This window comes from Petaurus breviceps, unplaced genomic scaffold (genome assembly GCF_028583685.1).
Source record: "Petaurus breviceps papuanus isolate PSGF00001 unplaced genomic scaffold, PetGlider_PUasm1.0 80, whole genome shotgun sequence".
NCBI classification, from domain to species: Eukaryota; Metazoa; Chordata; class Mammalia; order Diprotodontia; family Petauridae; genus Petaurus; species Petaurus breviceps.
In genome coordinates, this window is record NW_027186540.1 from 15925274 (window position 1) to 15941743 (window position 16470).

Here is a 16470-nt window from a genome sequence, read left to right on the forward strand (position 1 = left end):
TTTCTTGGAGACTAAATTTTAGCCAGAGGCAGAGGTCAGTAATACATTTTTCTCAAAAGTCATATATCTTTTTTCTTCTCTGGTCCTTATAACTGAGAAAAATGAATTATGTTTTCATGCTCTGTACCACAAAGCAATATGACAGATGTAGCTATCTCTGAGAGCCTTGAAAAATTTTCATTTGTAGTAAATACTAAGAATTCAAAATGAATCAAGCTCTGTAAAACCTTTACTCACTAGGGCTTTCTCTCTTAAGTTGTTCCTTCTCTCCCAACTGTGATTTTTCTCTTTATTTATATCTTTGGAAATCGTGTATGCTGAATATTTCTGTGTATTTCCTTGAGGGGACAGAGGCAAAATCATATCTTTTCATAGATTGGTCACAAGAGGTAGAGGCCTTTCTTTAGCTGTTTGTTGATTAACTATGTGGGACCTAATTAGTCTGACTTCTTAGACATTTTATGATCCTTGCAAAGTTCAGGGTGAAATTTTAACAACATAAGGTTTCTTCTATCACCTTAAATAATAACCATAACAAATGTACCATTAATTTAAAAGTAAGAAGAATTTTCTTTATGTTCACATTATTTAATGAATTATTTCTATTTCAAGCTTTCCCCTAAAATAGCATAACCAGTTTTCAATTACTACATACTATACACAAAAAAAAATCATTCAAAATCCCCCTAATGCCTAAGTTTTTCCCCATTAGTAAGTTAGTCCAAGTCCAAGAATTACAATAGTGGTCTGCGATTTTGATACAGTCTTTATTGTCTATTTAACTAGTCATTACTAACTTAAGCATTAGAAATAACAAGCCCACACATTAACAATACACTTTATTTGGCTAATACATATTGTTCTCCCATGAGGTCTATGAAAGAGGTTCTTATGGAATGAAAGTGATTCAATCCTTGCTTTCAAGGTGCTTACCATTTAATAGAGACCAGATGACAGAGAAAGCCATGGAAATGAATGAGATCATTCAGGGAATGATTGTCCCAAAGAGCTCTGGGATTTGTTTATAAAATCTACTTTTAAATATAATTTGTAGTATTAGATGAGAAATTAGGAGACTTGGCTTTCCTCTTTGATCCTTGGCTTGAGCTTTTGGGCATTCTTAAATCAATAATGTTTATATATAAAGGTCTAATGTATGCATAGGAACAATTTAATTTTTTTTCAATAAGTTATAGATGATAACCTTCCTGTCCATGTAATTTAAATGTTGTGGTAAATGAACTACATGATCCATTATGATTTAAAATAATAGGTCATATATAATATATATATATGTCTTCTACATGTAGTTGAAAGCTTTCTGCAAAAAAAATAATAAACCAGTGATTTCATCAGATTTATTATGATAATCATTCAAAAAAATAATTATTTGTCAATTTGGCTTTACCTGATCAGCTTAAATAGCACTTATATTGACTTCCCAATTTAAGGAGTGTATATGTGATAATGTAAGAGGGAGGGCCAGAGATGGGGATTGTGACTGAGGATTTCTTGTACACATAATTGCAAGATGTGCTTTGTGGTAGACCAAAGTTAGAAATGGAGATATGGGTGATGCCACTGAAGAATTGGGGGTAGGAAGGTGACATCTAGTACAGGATCAGAGTCAAAATCAGTATCAAAAATACTGATACTGAATACAATACAAAATACTGAATACAAGCAAGATGTGAAGTCTAAGTCAGAATGTAGGAATCTGGTAATAATAACTCATATTTCTATATAACATTTTTATAATTTGAAGAGCTCTTTCTCATAAAAATTCTTTAACATAGGTGGGGCAAGAATTATTATACTAATTTCAGTTCAGAGAGTTTAAGTATCTTTAATCACACAGATAGTATCAGAAGTAGAATTTGAACAGCAGCCTAAAGCAGCTAGAAGGTACAGTGGATAGAGCACTGGGCCTGGAGTAAGGAAGACGCATTTTGAGTTCAAATATGGCATCAGACAATCAATAGCTGTGTGATCCTGGGCAAGTTACTTAACTGTTTGCCTCAGTTTCCTCATCTGTAAAATGAGCCAGAGAAGGAAATGGCAAACCAGTCCAGTGTCTGCCAAGAAAACCCCAAATGGGGTTGCAAAGAGTCAGACAGGACTGAACAACAACATCAGCTCCTTTGTCTTTTATATCACACTGCTTCTTGTATTATATACTGAATTAATATACTGCAATAATATATATTTTATTACATATATACATATTTAAACATATACTGAAATAATATGTCTTTTCTGTTACTGAAAACTTCCCCAAAGTTATATAGAGTGTCAAAATACTTGAGGTCACTAACCCCTTAGAACAAAGTAGCCCTCAATCAAGCCAGAGATATCTGTCTCAACTACAAATGGCTTTTCCAGGTCAGGATTATGTAAAGATCAAAGAAATAATGAGTACACAGTTCACTGTCTTTCTGCAGAGGGAATCCACCCAAAAGTCTCTGGTTGTCTGATTAGATCTGTGAAAGGTACAGCAAATGCAATGAACATTGTGTGAAGGGGTTGTTGGAACCCACAAATCACTGAAATAGTAGGTTCTTGGTTGTATCAGGTGTCCCCACTCCTTCTTCTACTTAAAAACTATCTATACTTTTTGTTATCCAACTTGTACTGCCCCTCTGTCTTATGTAATGTCCAGAAATCGCAGTTCTTTTTATTGAAATGGTTGTTTCTATAGCTTTGTGAACTTTCAGACCTAATAGGTGGTTAAGGACAGTATTCATTAACTTGAAATATTGAAGAGGGTCTAGAAAATAGATCAAAGTGTCATCAAAGTCAACTATTAGCTCTTGATACATGATGGAAAACTTGAAGGAATTGTACAGTCCAAAGAATATAACTCTATAATCAATGGTAAGAAACACGATCCTCCACTTGTCTCCCTTACAGACCTGGAAAAAAAATCATAGGATTTGAATCCTGCAGGTCTGTGTGTTTAATGTACCTTGTCTAACAGGTTAGAATTTTGATCAGAGGGTTCCTATTAAAAAAAAAAGATTTGACAGTTCTTCTAGTGGAAGAACCTTCTTTCCTAGTTATGTTATTTCCCCCCCACTTTTTCTCTTTCTCAAAATACAGGAGCACTATATTCCATCTCCTAGTTCTTTGATTCATATCAGTGAGGCAGATTTGTAAATAAAGGCCCAAATTCACAGCAATTCTATACTTAGGAGGGTAGCTATGAGATGACCCTTGACTATGACCCCAGTTAAAAAGCATAACTCTCTAACAATGGACTTGGGTTGGTTGAGAGGTGGCACTCTCAGTCATAGAGCACTGGGCCTGGAGTAAGGAAGACACATTTTTCAAATATGGCACCAGACAATCAATAGCTGTGTGATCCTGGGCAAGTTACTTAACTGTTTTCTTAGTCATGGGCTAAGAAACATCCTTTCTCCCTCATAGATCGCATTGTGCCATCGTGGCCTAAACAAAGGGATATCCCGCAAGATAATAATAGGGTCAAGCACAAGTGTTGATGAAAAATAATATTAAATTAAGGAAATGAATTCTTTAAAAGAATAAATTTAAGGAAAAACAAAAATGAAAGTACAGTTGGAGCTGAGTAAGGTTTGTCCTTTCCTTTCTTTTTTTTTTTCTGCTCCTACTCTTGAGTGAGCCCCTTCCATAAAACATAAAAGTAAGTCATACTTACATCCTAGCTTGCCTATTCAGATAGAAGTAATCTCTCATGGTCTTATAGAAGGGCACTATAGGTATGTCAGGCATTACATACTATACTAGTTATATCACTACTGTGGGACAGAACCACTTTTCCCTTCTTTTCTCCTCATTCTTCTTGAAAGTACCTTAAAACTCTCATCATCACTACATGTGAATAACCTCCTCTGCACCCACCCCAAAAAAGGGTAGCTGACAGGCTTCAAATCCATTGGTGAGTTAGGGGCATGTCTTCCCCAAGCATGTGAAGACTTCCCCAAGTGGAATGGGTGGATAAGAACACTTTGTTTCTATGAAGGTTATGGAAATGGCTGAAGCAGGTGTTGTGGAGTGCTTAGAGCTTGGTCGGACATAGACCAAGGTCATCCACTGCATACCAGACCATCTCTAATAGTCCTGACTTTTGTCTTGATACTGGATTTCAATGACCCTGGAAGAGAGTGAGGCTGATAACTTTGTGCAGCTCTGCATCACTTCAATCCAATTCACACACAAGTCAAGGCCTCCCCCTGCTGATGTCATTGGTCCTCTTGAAAAAATGGAGGAACAACTTCGCCTTTTAGAATCACTAGTTTCCTTCACAGCTCAGCTCAGTTGAAATGCTGCCCCCTTCAAGACACCTTTCATGACCTGGCCAGCTGCTACTGCCTTCTTCCTACAAAATTATGTCGTATTTAGTTTGTTTGTACCTTTTCTGCATAGCATACTGAAAAGCAGACACGACCTTGCCAGAAAAGATCTGTATAGTGAAAGTTATGGGTTTTCCAGCAGCAATGTATGGCTTTGAAAACTGGATTATAGGGAAAGCTGAGCATCACAGAATTAACTTTTTTGAATTGTGGTGCTGGAGAGGACTTTTGAGAGTAAGTCCCTTGGACTCAAGGAAATCAAATCAGTCAATAGTAAAAAAAAATTAAAATGTAGGCTTTTCACTGGAAGGACAAATACCAAAACATAAGCTGAAATACTTTGGCCACAAAATGAGAAAATAGGAGTCATTGGAAAAGACCCTGATGTTGGGAAAGATTGAAGGCAAAAGGAAAATGGGACAGCAGGGGATAAGATGGATAGACAATGTTATAGAAACAATGAACACGAACTTGGACAGACTTTGGGAGATAGTGGATGATAAAAGGGCCTGGTGTGCTATGGTCTGTGAATGTCATAAAGAGTCAGATGTGATTGAACAACTACCTTTTCATATGTATGTTGTTTCCCTTATAAAATCTAAGTTCCTCAGGAGTTCATTTTTGTATTTCCAGTATGTGATAAGTGTCTGCTGTTATATCATAACCATAATCTACTGTGAAAGATTTAGCTAGAATGATCAATGCAATGATCCAATATAATTCCAAAAGACTCATGATAAAAAAAACATTGGCCTCCACCTCCAGAGAGAGAACTGGTGACCTCTGAGTGCAAACTGAAGTATATATGTATTTTTTCACTTTATTTTTCTTGCCTTTTCCCCGTACAACATGGCTAATAAGCAATTATGTTTTGCATGATTTCACATATATGATTTATATCATGTTGCTTGTCTTTTCAATGGGGGAGGGGAAGGGATAGAGGGAGAGAATTTTGAACTAAAAATTTTTAAAAATAGACAAAAAAATTAGAATTGGAAGTTTATTTCAAAAAGATGTCTCCTGTTTGATTGATTAACATTCACTGTGCAGCCAATGCTAATACTAATCTGGTTACATTTGTGTAGGCTTAGAGTCTGCAAGATACTTTCCTTAATATCTATCTCAATTTATATCACAAAAGTTCTCTGAGGTATTATAGGGTATGAATAAGGAACAGACATGTGATTTCTTTAGTATAAGGAATCCCTAGCTGAGGAAACTCCCTCTGCTAATACAGTTCAGTGTCTTCTCTGAAGCTTTTAGTCTCTTTAAAGAGTTGCCTAAAGCACGAAGGTTTAATAGTTTGTCTCTGGTCTTCCTAGTTCCGAGACTGACTCTTCATTCCTCATCCCATGAGGCTGTAAGTCAGGCATCATCTTCTTTTTACAAATGAAAAAACAGACTCTGAGACATTAAATGACTTGTACAAGGTCATATAACTAGTGACCCAAAAAGCAGAACTTAAGCTAAATCTTTCAACTCTGAGTTCGGAGCTCTTGGCTATGACTCTCTGCCCCTGTGGCAGAAAAGTTTAATAATTATAATAACAATATTAATGATAGTGATAAATGATTAAATACAATAATATCAGAGCTATCATAGGATGCAGCATCATTATTTACCAAATGAATAGTACTATTGGTAAATCCCAACAGGATTCTTGAGAAGGGAGACTCCAATAAGATTTAATGTTGGGGAATGTCTCAGGAATGAAAGACTGGTAAGCACGAGGAACAACATTTCATAATAGTACTTCTACAAACTATGCAACAAGCTTCCATGGTCAGACGAGGTCTAAGGAAGATCAAGAGCCAGCATGTATGTAAGATGGTGAGAACTCAACAGAGTCCCCTGGCATGAGTTTACATGATCGTAATGAGGCAGCCTTATTCCACATTACTTCTCTGTTGAGCCTATGTAGTTCATCAAACCATGGTAAAGACTTTGTTGTGTCTGGAAATATATTCCCTAGAGCCCCTCATATACTGCTAAGTTTATATTTTCAGCATTTTTATATAAGATATAGCTTTGTAAGAATGTAATCACAATATTCTACAAGGCTTTGTCATATAAATCTGTAGCTTATTGCACTTTCCTCACTAATAAGCCTTTAATGTCATTAATCAGCTTCACATAGTTCTTCAACATTTAAAAGCTGTATACAAGTTGTCTTATTTGAGCTATACAGCAGTGCTGTGGGGTAGATTCTATAGATGTTATGATCACCATTTTATACATGAAGAAAATGAGTATCAGGGAACTTACAGTGATCACAGTACTAAATAATCATTGGAAATATGCATCAAAGCAAGATTTTGCCTGATTTCAAGTCTAATGTTTTTTGCATTATAAAATTTTTCTTTCCAGGGTCCTAACTACTGGTTGAAAACTGGCTAGTGTCATAAGGCTTACTGCTTTCCTCTAAATTCACCACTGCAGGCCTGTCCAGCAGGCTGAGGGAGTCTTCATCCTTACACGAAGGGGATGCTAGTGAAGCATGTGGGCTACATATCAGTGATTCCTCACTCCCTCATTCTCTATATATGACTGTGGCATCTTTTGGGGGGCGGGGATTATTTTCTGTTCACACATTTCTTTCACAGCTTTGTATTCTGGGCCAGGTCAATTTCAAACCTGCTAAGTTATTAAAGCTTGCTACTGGAATTAGTGAAACACTTGATAAAATCAAATTTAATAAAAGTATAGACTTTAATTCATGAATTTAATTAAAGTATAGACTTACCTGTATTCCTCCCCCTCCAAAAATAAAGTATCACAAGAGACTTGTGGTCATTACAAATTGTGACTACCAGGCCAGACAGACAGGTATGAAACTTATGATCCTTTTCCTCCTCCTCTCCCTATGGTAAATACAAAGGCTAATTTTTTTCTCCCATTCTGTGTTTAACTCTACTCTGTAGACAACATTGTTCATGAGCAGTGGGCAATGAATGTCTTGGTGCCATCTGGCATCTTGTAGCTCAGCACAATTCCAACTCTATAAAATGAAGTGTCAGCAGGAAGAAACAGAGGTTTGTGTTCTTAATGTGCTAGCACAGACTGTGAAATCAATAAGGGCTTGACATTCTGGAAAACATCCCGCTGGCCAAGGAGCCCCACAATCTACAAGGGGATGGAGTGGCTTAGCAACGTTTGCCTTTTGCGGAAAGATAATAAGATAGAAATTGAAGGCTTGAAACATTCAGCATAGGTGCATCATAAAACTTGCATAACACTTAACTTGGGTTAGATGTCAAAGAACATTGATAAAGTAGTTAAAGAAAGTGACACTTCAAAACATACAATGGATTTGTGATTAATTCTTTCCAGCAATTCTGATTACCAAATACCCAAGTTGGCTTACTGCTTTCCCCATTGCAGGCCTGTCCAGCAGGTTGAGGGAGTCTTCATCCTTTTTGTCCTTACACGAAGGGAACACTAGTGCAGCATGTGGGCTGCATGTCAGTGATTCCTCACTCCCTCATTCTCTATATATGACTGTGGCATCTTTTTTGGGGGGGGGGATTATTTTCTGTTCACACATTTCTTTCACAGCTTTATATTCTGGGCCAGGTCAATTTCAAACCTGCTAAGTGATTAAGGCTTGCTACTGGAATTAGTGAAACACTGTTGATAAAATCAAATTTAATAAAAGTTTACATAACAATAAAAAAGAAATTGAATGAGGATAAAGCACTGACTAATTCAGGCAGATATAACTCCTCTTTGCATAAATATCCAGCGGTTAGCATTGTACAGGAAGGCATCTTGACCTTTATGGCAGTGGGAATTCTTCAAGTCTGAAAAGCAATAGCTCCTCATAGATTTTACTCTTATACCCTATGCAATCAAGAGGCTTGATTCCACTTGAACTTCCCTTTCTCTACCCCAATTAAGTCTCAAAGGTAGTTTCCCTACTGTGATTAAAGAGAAACTAACTCAGTCCACATGAAGCAAATGTTTAATCATATTAGTCCTGACACACATTCTTTATACCACTTCTACCTTACAAGCTCTTTTTTGAAAATTTAATTTGTTTTTGTCACATTTTAAGTTCTAAACTGTCTCCCTTCTTCCCTCCCTCCCTATCCTGCACTAAAGAAGGTCACCATTTGACACAAATATGTAAAACTATATTATATATATTTCTATATTCTGGAGGTGGGTAGCATCTTTCCCCATAGAAACAACCTTTGTAGTTGGTTTGAGCATTTATAATACTCAGAGTTGCTTAGTTGCTCCCAGTTATTCTTTGAACAATATTGCTTGTTACTGTTTACAACATTCTCTTGGTTCTGCCCATTTCACTCTTTATTATTATATCATGCAAGCTTTTCCATATTTTTTTCTAAAATCAACCTGCTCATCGTTTCTTATAGCCCAGCTGTATTCCTTCACTTCATAACACTCTCAAGGACAGTGGAACCACCACATTTGAACAATAAAATCACATTGAATCCAAAAGTGCATACTTCAAATTTCTTCTTTCTTGTTTATCCTCCTCTCAGGAACTGAATTATACAAATATTGTAGGATTTCCTCACATCTTTCTTAATGCTCATACCTTATTGATTCCATGAATAGGATATCATTGAAAGTTTATATTGAATGTGAAACCCTAGAAAGTAGGGTTTTCTTTGCAGACAATTATACAACAGAAAACATAAACAAGAGAAATTCCAAATTGAATACATTTAACTCACAATTCTCTTCATGAGTGACGATTGAGCATCTATAGTGGCAACAGTGGTAATCAGGGGTCAATAAGTTTAGATGAGATGAAGAATTGCACAGACATTACCCTCAACAAGAATGAGAATGAGCTGGTTGACAGCAGGTATTGCGTATGTTTGCTGCTAAAGTAATTTAATAATAATCTATTTGTAGGTTTCAAAATGTATCACTTTACTATTAGGATTGGGACTAACACAACTGAAGTAGCCCATAGTTTATTTTAGTTGACAAGAAGCCTTTTTTTATTAGATGGCCAAGGAAGTGATTTAGTAAAATGACTGGAGTGAAATGGAATGACTAGAGTGAAATGGAATGATATTTGTTCTCCTATGTAACTTCACAGTTCCTTCAATAGAACACACTGGGAAATCTCTTGAACAGTTCCTATTATTAGTTTGTTCTAATGATAGAAATTGCTTTGACATTGACTCAGGGTTAGTGCTACTTTGTCACCCCTAGAAATGAGGCATTTAAGAAGCTTTTCTAGGAAGTATACAGGCTGAATATCCAGGGAGATTCCAGAAATATCCAGAAACGTTCATTAAGTTCTTGAAGAATGTGTAAGGGTCTCAACAATTTTCATCACAGATCATACGGGAAACTATTGTGCCAATTATCTTGAATGTAGAAGCTTCAGTGTGCAAAGGCATCTAGCTTAAATGTAAAAATATTTTCTGAATTTTCATGTGAATGACTCTAACAACTCCTGATATTATCTATAAACCTCCAGGTAGATTATTCTTTTTCTTTCCTCATCACTTAACTGATTTTCTTCTTCATTACTGCCTCTACCCTCATTCCTAGAAACTTCATTATTAATGTTTCATGTCCATTCTAACATCATAACTTCCTAGTTCATCAGCTTCATCAGTTGCTGGGAGTCACACAGTTAAATTCTGCTATAGCTAGCTACCAAGAATTTATGATTACTCCAAAGTCTTCCACTTCCAATATGTTGCCCTATGAAATTCTCTTCTAATCAATATCAGCTATTTCTTAACCTTTCCCTCTGTTTCACTCTGTGTAAACTTTTTCTTCTTATTCATAATGACCTCTGATCCCTCTTCTATTCAAGCAATCCACAACCCCTTTTCTGTCCTTACCTCCCTTCCTTCAAAAAATTGAACCCATAGTTAGCCAACTCTAAAAAGCACTGTCTTCCACCTATAAATACCTGTCCCTTGTCTTTTGATATTCAAAGTATTTTGTGATGAAAGCCATGAAACTGCATGCCAGGTCAATTTCAACTATATAGTTGTTGGTATATGCCAACTCATGTCTAAAACTCATGTGTTTTACTCATATCTAATTGACTCTCTGTAGTAGACTTTATGGTTCCAATTCAGTTTTTTTCTTCTTCACCCCACAACTCATTTCCACCTTCCCTTTCACCTGCCAACTTCAGCTCTTATTTTACTGAGATCATTGAAGCTATCCACACTTATCCCACTCATCTCTCTTCCTCCATATCTCAAAATCTGTCTTCGTCCATGCTATCCCTCTTTGTCCCAATATGAAGTATGCTATATCCCATCTTCTTGTCAGAATAAGCCTTTTCACTTTCCTCCTCTTCCTTTACTTTCCCACTTCCTTCGGATCCTTGTATTCTCTCTCACAACCTCATCTTATATTTAAATTATTTTATTGATCTTTTATTCTTTGTATCTTTTTTTTAAAGCAATCGGGGTTAAGTAACTTGCTCAAGGTTACACGGCCAGGTGTTTCTGGGTGGGTGCTAAGTGTCTGAGCCCGGATTCAATCCCCAGGTGATCCCGACACTGGAGCCGGTGCTCTTACTTCTGTGCTACCTGGCCGCCCTTCTTTGCATCTTGATTTCAGAATTTAGCCCTTCCTCCCCTATCCAGAGAGTCATTCCTTATAACAATGAACAAAAAAGAAAGGGGGAAAACCAATTTATTAAAACACTCAATAGATCACTTGTGACTGACAAATTGCATAATTTTCCACATCTATATATTGCTTTATCTCTGCTAAGAAGCAAAAGAGGTATATTTTCTCAATTCCTCTTCACGGAAATCCTTGATAATGATGATTATGTAGCCTTCAGTTGTTGATATTATTCTCCTTTCTATTTACAGTATTATACTCAAAATGTATGCCGTTTATTTGTTTCTGTTTACTTCATTGGCTGATCTGTGTTTTGATGCAAAGCAAAGTTAACAAAACCAAGAATTTGTTGTTGTTATTTGCCCTTCATACTCTAAGACGAAAAATGACATCATGTTGCTGGGGTCAATGTACAGTGTGTTTGATGGTGGCTGATCAGTCCAATATGAGCTTGGAAGGTTCTACCACAGGTTGGGCACAAATCATTTGTTTGAACATTTGGACTAGAGATGTCTCGAAATTTGTGCCATCACAAATCTAGCACCAATAATGTATTTAGGTTCAATAACTGAATTCCTATTTTAGGGAGCTAGAAAAGGAAAAGCTAAGGAGAAGGAAAAGGAATTATCAGAGAAATAGAAGAGGAACAAAAAGAATTCAATGACATGTTATTCAAGAAAGGAGACTATTGATAAAAAGAGAGGGATCAACAATGTTAGGGAGAAAGAAAACCCCACAAAAGATGTGACAGTAAGACTATTAATTATCTTGGAGAGGGCTAAGAATTAAAACCATGTTGCAAAGGTCAATGTTAGTGGTAGATGAGGAATTATAAGTAATAGAATGAGGATAGTTTAAGGTTTTTATGATAAAGGCGAAGAATGGTAATATTTAGGCTGAGCTGGTAAGATAATATGTAGGAATTTTTTTTGGATGGAGAAACTTAAATGTGTGGAAGTAGAAGAGAGAACCAGTACAGTGGTAAAATATAAAGACTAAAAAAATGGGAATGATCAGAAGAGTGAAGACGTAGAGGATTAAAAATAGGCTATGTTTGAAATTGAAAGCAAAGTTAGAGGAAGAAGAAATGAAGAAAGCCTTCTTTTTCTCTCTGAAGGAAAGACATAGGCGAGGACTTGGGAAAGAAAATTAGGCAGCTCATTTCAATGTTCCTGACCTTTTTAGTAAAGTAGTAGGCAGAAACACAACATATTAGTGCTGGAAGTGACCTGAGAGTTCAACCCATGCCTGTATAGAAGTCCCTTCTACAACAAGTGAGGTCATAGAGGAGAGATGAGACAGCCCACTCAGTTGCCTTGACCTTTTCAGCAAAGCAGGAGGAAGAAAGAAAACATTACAAATCTATGACAAATGATGATCCATTCTCTCCTTCCACTTTGGGCTGGTAAAACTAGCATAAAATTTCCCATTTTATTGAACCCAAATATACCTTGCTAAAGTTTCTAGTCACTGCTGCTACTTCTATATCCTGGAACAAAGTAAAACACCTCTTATTCCTACTCAACATGACAGGCCTTCAGACCCTTGAAGACAGTTATCATGTCTTCACATGTCTGTTCATGCCTAGAGTCTCTTTCAGTATTCTTTTTCCTTATCCTTACCTGCCACATTGCAGTCCTGGAAAGCCCCTCACCCTTGAGGCCCTCCTCTCCTAATTGATCATCAGCATCAGTCTCTTAAGTAATCCTGATCATCAGAATCATCATTTTAGGACAGCTGCTCAGGTAACCATTCCACCCTTTCTAGCTTCCCTTTATATATTGTCTTCTTCCATTAGTATATAAGCTCTTTGAGGGTAGGAACTATCTGGCTTGTTTGAACTTGGATACTAGCACTTAGCACAGTCTCTATCTCATCTAGCTAGCTAGCTACATAGTTATATATCTATATTTCTATCATTTAGCTATATCCCCCATGTCTTCTCTCTCTAGATTGAACCTCATCAGTCCCTTTGACTAATTCTACATAATCTCAAGGCTCTTCACCATTTGGGGACCCCTTTTTTGGATATTCTCAAGCTTCTGTATGTCTCTTCTAAAATCTGATGACCAGAATTGAACACAGTACTCAAAAATGATTTTTACTAGGGCAGAGTATATGTCTATCTGACATATATCCAGCAGATATAGTATCTGTCACTCTCTATTATCTGCACCCTATACAGCCTAGCAAAGAATTAGCATTTTTAGAAGACAAATCACACTGTTGATTCATATTGTACTTTCATTCCAATAAAACTCTCCGGATCTTAATATAGATTTATTTGCAGAGGTATGGGGAGAGGCACTAAGAATAGAGGTGAGGGTCTAAGATAAGTGAAAGATTTGAAGGATTGATATGGTAATAGAGATATATACTGGATAAGAGATGAATGAAAGATTGCTATGCAGCCACAAAGGTCCAGTTGAGGGGAGAAGGATTAAACTCATTGTGGACCCATTTGGATCAGTTGTTCAAGTTCTTTTAGCAGTGATTGGGAACTTAGGGGAGCTAGGTGGTCCAGTAGATAGAGCATTTGGTCTGTAGTCAGGAAAACTCATCTTCATGAGTTCACATCTTGCATCAGGCACTTAGTAAGCTGAGTGACTTTGGGAAAGTCACATAACCCTGTTTGTCTCAGTTTCCTCATAAATAAAATGAGTTGGAGAAGCAAATGGCAAACCACTCCAGTATCTTTGCCAAGAAAACCCCAAATGGGGTCACAAAGAGTTGGATACAACTGAAATAACCAAACAACAACAATAGGGAACTTTGAAGCAGAATCAGAAAAGCTAGATGGTAGGGACTAGATTGGAGCTTAGCCCAGGCTGAAAAAAAAGAATCAAAGGATGCAAGTAACAAGGTAAGAAGCACACTGGTATGGCTGGATATTGATTGAAGATTAGGTAGAGAGTGAATTGAAGCTACTAGAATGTTGTACACAACAACAAAACAGACTTAGGAACTGAAAATCATTCATAACAAAGGTTTATTGACAGGTTCTAGAGGCCTGAAAATAAATCCCCTGCAATAACTCTAGTGCAGGCTTTCATCATCTCACACCTGGACTATCACAAAGGCCAACTGGTTGGTCTCCCTGCCTAAAATCTCAGCCCATTCCACTCAGTCTTCCACTCAGCTGTCAAAGTGATCTTCCTGGAGTGCAAGTCTGCTCATAGCACTCCTCTATATTATTTGCCCCAGTGGTTTCCAGTTCCTTCCAGGATCAAATGCAAAATCTCATTTTGTCTTTTCAAGGCCTTAATAATCTGTTTCTTTCTTATCTTTCCATTCTTCTCACACTTTATTCTCTTTTCGCCACATATTTGATCCAGTGACACTAGCCACCTTGCTGTTCTTTTCATATGGCACTCCATTTCCTAACAGTGTTTTCAATGGCTATCCCCTATTCCTGGAATCTTCACCACTTTTTCTCTCTACTTCTAGCTTCCCTGATTTCCTTCAAGTATCACTGAAAGTTCAATCTTCTGCAGGAAGAACTCCTTAACCATAATGCCTTCCTTCTATGATTAACTCCATTTTGCCTTCTGTGTTTCTTCATACTGTTATTTGCATGGTATCTTCCCTGTTAGATTGTTAACTCCTTTGGACTATGCTTGTCTTTTTAAAAAATCCTCAGCACTTAGCACAATGCTCAACATCTAGTAGACGTTAAAGTAGACATCTAGTAGACTAAATGTTAGTCAGCTGGCAAGAGATAGAATTAGCAGAATAAGAAATTGTGCCTATAGTCATGTAATAAGAGAATAACTTTCTGCCACTTACTTAAGGTGAGCAAATCATATAACTTTCTAGAGTCTGAAAAATCAAGCTGAGACTTTAATTATAGCCCCGGTGTTAACTGATTACTTCCTGCTCTCTGTCTGCAAATTTACAGCTTGGGACATCAGCAATAGCTCCAGTGTTTATCTGCTAGTATCCTGTTTTACCTGATACAGATCTCCCCCCTCTGCCATCTGTTCTTTGGCCTGTAAATCATCTTCTTCCGTTATGTATGCTTTGAAATTCCATTGTATCCAACCTACTTATGTAATCCAAAACTATATAAAGTTGCTGAAACTAGTGCTTAGGGCTCATTGTTATATATATATATGTGTGTGTGTGTGTGTGTGTGTGTGTGTATGTATATATATATGTGTGTATATATACATATATATGTATATATACACATATATATATACATACATACACAATGAGTCTATATTCTGAGTATAATAAACTAACTTTATATATCTCTGCATTGTGATTGTATAATTGGTAGCAGTATCTATCAAAAAATCTTTCATTTTTGTCAGTCACCAAAGTTCAAATAAATAATTTGACAAATGCAAAGAGAGTTCCATAATTTTCTCTTGCATTATAAATCTATTTGGGAAGATTTGGATTTTAAAATGTGTGTATTTTTTTTACAGTCATTCTCCAAATTCATCTTGGCTTGTATGAGTTTCTCCTAGACAACCTATGGTTCTATTTCTAATATCACAGAGGTATGATATCATTGTTAGATAATCTAAGATGGAAATAGGTCTTTAAAATATTGTCTCCTTTATTATTTGCAGTTAATTATATTGTCTGTCTTGCACATCTGGTCCTATATTTCTAAGTCTAGAAATTTGCTTTTTTTATTACAACCCCACCCTACAATGCAAGATATCAAGCTGTGGTCTCTAATGTACGATGAAATCTTCAGAATAGTATTTCTGGCTTACATAGAATCATTACATGAAATGGTTTGTTACATTGAGAATTTCATTTGTTTTTAAGGTAATGAGTCCAAATGATCTAGGCACAAAATAAAGACAGGATTGAAGTCATGTTTACTTGATTATGTTATTAAATACACAGATGTGATCTTATCTGTAATTTCTGTCAACATTTCAAATTCCCATTGTGGTGTGTAAAACTGAAGTCCTTTGGCAAGGAAAATGGAGCATGTCCTTTTTTATTAAAGCAATGTGTTTGGATATAAATTTAGTTGACTTTCATATAAACACTTTGCTCTTCTTTTTCACTGGAAAACAAAGGAAAATTCACCATATTTCTCATCTAGCTACTTTTTTTCTTTTCATGCTTTTTGTCATATTTATTTTGACTTTAATATTCGTGTAAATTTATTTATAACACTGTTTTCTTTTACTATTTATGACCCTAGGGAAAGTATGCTGTAGTGTAAAGCTAGGTTACAGTGAAAAAGATGTAGGCTAAAATCCTAACTCTGATACATAAGTCTCTGTGGTTTGGTCACCATGTACATGTTGGTTAAACTCTTAGCATTATACCCCTCCCTCCAAAATTCATTAATACAAAAAGTTACAGGGAATTGCCAATATGCATTAGCTAAAGCAGTTTCTGCACTGGGAAGGGGCAAAGGAATAAGCATTTAAGTACCTATTTTTGTGCCAAGCACTGTGCTAACTGGGAATGAACTATACCAGAGAAATCAGTCAGTCAATCAACTATCAATTATTATGAGTCAGGCACTGTGCTAAGCATGGGGATACTGAAAGAGGCCAAAGAACAGTCTATGCTTTCTCAA